A 4,333-nucleotide genomic window follows, 5' to 3' on the forward strand; every position below is an offset into this window, starting at 1 on the left:
GATGCATGTTACAATCCATTCAGATTTTGAGAGATTATGTTGACCTGTTGAGTCAACATTTTGTTCTGAGCCAATATGGCATTCAGAGCATCAATTTCAAGAATTCCTTTCTTCTGAGGTATCCCATTATTCACGGAATTCCTCTCAGAGGTGTACATGAACTGGTTGTTTGCAACCATGTCAATGAGTTCTTGAGCCTCTTCAGGCGTTTTCTTCAGGTGAATAGATCCACCTGCAGAATGGTCCAGTGACATTTTTGAAAATTTAGAGAGACCATAATAGAATATATCCATTCTGAAAACATGTCAGATGGACATCTTTTGGTCAACTGCTTGTATCTTTCCCAAGCTTCATAGAGGGATTCACCATCTTTTTGTTTGAAGGTTTGAACATCCACTCTTAGCTTGCTCAGCTTTTGAGGAGGAAAGAATTTATCCAAGAAGGCAGTGACCAGCTTATCCCAGGAGTCCAGGCTATCCTTAGGTTGTGAATCCAACCATATTCTAGCTCTGTCTCTTACAGCAAAAGGGAAAAGCATAAGTCTGTAGACTTCAGGATTAACTCCATTTGTCTTTACAGTCTCACAGATCTGCAAGAACTCAGTTAAAAACTGATAAGGATCTTCAGATGGAAGTCCATAAAACTTGCAGTTTTGTTGCATTAATGCAACTAGTTGAGGCTTAAGCTCAAAGTTATTGGCTCCAATGGCAGGAATGGAGATGCTTCTTCCATCAAACTTGGACGTTGGCTTTGTGAAGTCACCAAGCATTCTCCTTGCATTATTATTATTATTTTCGGCTGCCATGTCCTTCTCTTGTTCGAAAATTTCTGAAAGGTTGTTTCTGGATTGTTGTAATTTAGCTTCTCTTAATTTTCTCTTCAGAGTCCTTTCAGGTTCTGGATCAATTTCAACAAGAGTGCCTTTTTCCCTGTTCCTGCTCATATGAAAGAGAAGAAAACAAGAAAAGAAAGAGGAATCCTCTATGTCACAGTATAGAGATTCTCTTATGTTAGTAGAAGAAGAAAGGGGTTAGAAGAATGGAGATGGGGATTCGGATTTTTGGATGAAGAGAGGTGAAGAGAAGTGTTAGTAATTAAATAATTAAATAGAAGAAGAAAAGAGAAGGAAGATTTCGAAAATAATTTTTGAAAAAGAGGTTAGTAGTTTTCGAAAATCAAAGACAAAATATAATTAAAATTAAAATTTAAAACAAAAAGAATTTTCGAAAAAGAGAGGGAGAATTTTCAAAAACTAGAGAGGGAAAAGTAGTTAGGTGGTGAGCAAAAAGTTAGTTAGTTGATTGAAAAAGATTTGAAATCAAATTTTGAAAAAGATAAGAAGATAGGAAGTTAGATAAGATATTTTGAAATCAAATTTTGAAAAAGATTAAATTTTGAAAAAGATAAGATAAAAGATAAAAAGATAAGATAAAAATTTTAATAAAAAGATATTTTGAAAAAGATTTAATTTTTAAAAAGACTTAACTAACAAGAAACTACAGGATAAGATTCTAGAACTTTAAAGATTGAACCTTTCTTAACAAGAAAGTAACAAACTTCAAATTTTTGAACCAATCACATTACTTGTTAGTTAATTTTCGAAAATTAGATATAAAAGATAAGAAAAAGATTTTGAAAATATTTTGAAAAAGATTTTTGAAATTTTCGAAAATAAAATAAAAAAATGAAAAAGATATGATTTTTTGAAAAAGATTTTGAAAAGATAAGATTTTTAAAATTGAAATTTTGACTTGACTTGTAAGAAACAACTAATTTTGAAAATTTTTGACCAAGTCAACCCAAAATTTCGAAAATTTGGAGGAAAATAAGGAAAAGATATTTTTTTTTGATTTTTGAATTTTTTAATTATGAGAGAGAAAAACAACAAAAATACTCAATGCATGAAATTTTTAGATCAAAACAATGAATGCATGCAAGAATGCTATGAATGTCAAGATGAACACCAAGAACACTTTGAAGATCATGATGAACATCAAGAACATAATTTTGAAAAATTTTTAATGCAAAGAAAACATGCAAGACACCAAACTTAGAAATCTTTAATGCATGGAAAATATGAATGCAAAAGTGCACATGAAAAACAACAAAAGACACAAAACAAGAAATCATCAAGATCAAACAAGAAGACTTGTCAAGAACAACTTGAAGATCATGAAGAACACTATGAATGCATGAAATTTTCGAAAGAATGCAAGAAAAATTTTAAAAGCATGCAATTGACACCAAACTTAAAAATTAACACAAGACTCAAACAAGAAACACAAAATATTTTTTATTTTTATGATTTTCTAATTTTTTTGTATTTTTATTTTAATTTTTTTCGAAAATATAGTTTGGAAAAACGAAAAATAAAAAGAAAAATTTTTGAAAAAGATTTTTGAAAAGAAAATTACCTAATCTGAGCAACAAGATGAACCGTCAGTTGTCCATACTCGAACAATCCCCGGCAACGGCGCCAAAAACTTGGTGGACGAAATTGTGATCACTGTTCTTTTGTATTTGTATGAAATCATTATTGTGGCACCAGTTGTTATCACAACTCCGTTCAACTAACCAGCAAGTATACTGGGTCGTCCAAGTAATAAACCTTACGTGAGTAAGGGTCGATCCCACAGAGATTGTTGGTATGAAGCAAGCTATGGTCATCTTGTAGATCTCAGTTAGTGAGTGGAATCATAGAGTCAAATGGAATTAAATTGGATAAATAAAATAAATAAAAGGGATAGAAGACTTATGCAGATTCATTGGTGGGAATTTCAGATAAGCGAATGGAGATGCTGTATGGCTCAAGGACGTCTGCTCTCCTACTGCTTCTACTCAATCCTTCTTACTCCTTTCCATGGCAAGCTTTGTATAGGGGTTCACCATCAGCGGTGGCTACTTTCAATCCTCTCGGGAAAATGATCCTATGCGGCTGTCACTCGCACGGCTAATCGTTTGGAGGCATCACCCATGGTTGATGGTTACATCCCATCCTCGCAGTGAAAACTATGCTCACGCACTCTGTCACAGTACGGCTAATCACCGGTTGGTTCCCGCTCCTACTGGAATAGAATCCCTTGATTCTTTTGCGTCTGTCACTAACGCCCAGCACTTGCAAGTTTGAAGCACGTCACAGTCATTCATTACCGGAATCCTACTCGGAATACCACAGACAAGGTTAGACTTTCCGGATTCCCAGGATCCTACTCGGAATACCACAGACAAGGTGAGACTTTCTGGATCCTCATAAATGCCGCCATCTATCTAGCTTATACCACGAAGATTCTGTTGGGGAATCTAAGAGATACGCATTCAAGCTCTGTTGCATGTAGAACGGAAGTGGTTGTCAATCACGCGCGTTCATAAGTGAGAATGATAATGATCGTCACTTTCATCATTAAATTCATCATGTTCTTGGGTACGAATGAATATCTTGGAATAAGAATAAGAGAGATTTGAATAAAAGATAATAGAATTGCATTAATACTTGAGGTACAGCAGAGCTCCACACCCTTAATCTATGGTGTGCAGAAACTCCACCGTTGAAAATACATAAGTAAAAGGTTCAGGCATGGCCGAATGGCCAGCCCCCCTAACATGATCAATGATCTCCTAAGATGAAGAATAAAACAAAACTGAGACCAAAGATGTCTAATACAATAGATAAATGTCCTATATATACTAGACTAGCTACTAGGGTTTACATGAGTAAGTAATTGATGCATAAATTCACTTCCGGGGCCCACTTGGTGTATGTTTGGGCTGAGCTTGATCAATCCACGAGCTAAGGCTTCTCTTGGAGTTGAACTTCGAGTTATGACGTGTTTTGGGCGTTCAACTCCGGATCATGACGTTTTTCTGGCGTTTAACTCCAGACAGCAGCTTGTACGTGGCGTTCAACGCCAAGTTACGTCGTCATTCTTCGAATAAAGTATGGACTATTATATATTGCTGGAAAGCCCTGGATGTCTACTTTCTAACACCGTTGAGAGCGCTCCAATTGGAGTTCTTTAGCTCCAGAAAATCCATTTCGAGTGTAGGAAGGTCAGATTCCAACAGCATCAGCAGTCCTTTTGTCAGCCTTCTTCAGAGTTTTGCTCAAATCCCTCAATTTCAGCCAGAATTTACCTGAAATCACAGAAAAACACACAAACTCATAGTAAAGTCCAGAAATGTAAATTTAACATAAAAACTAATGAAAACATCCCTAAAAGTAGCTTGAACTCACTAAAAACTACCTAAAAACAATGCCAAAAAGCGTATAAATTATCCGCTCATCACCTAACTAAGCCAATCACTCAATCATTATTCCTTAATTCATCAATCCTCG

General features: G+C 35.2%; 1 non-coding gene across 1 annotated transcript; it reads left to right on the forward strand.

Annotated features, from left to right (window-relative positions):
* The first annotated feature begins 302 nt into the window (after positions 1 to 302).
* Positions 303 to 406, forward strand: LOC112713246 (small nucleolar RNA R71). The gene has a single exon (XR_003158221.1). It is a non-coding gene; the product is annotated as a small nucleolar RNA R71 (small nucleolar RNA).
* Positions 407 to 4,333: the final 3,927 nt, after the last annotated feature.

Source organism: Arachis hypogaea, chromosome 9 (assembly GCF_003086295.3).
Source record: "Arachis hypogaea cultivar Tifrunner chromosome 9, arahy.Tifrunner.gnm2.J5K5, whole genome shotgun sequence".
Lineage (NCBI taxonomy): Eukaryota > Viridiplantae > Streptophyta > Magnoliopsida > Fabales > Fabaceae > Arachis > Arachis hypogaea.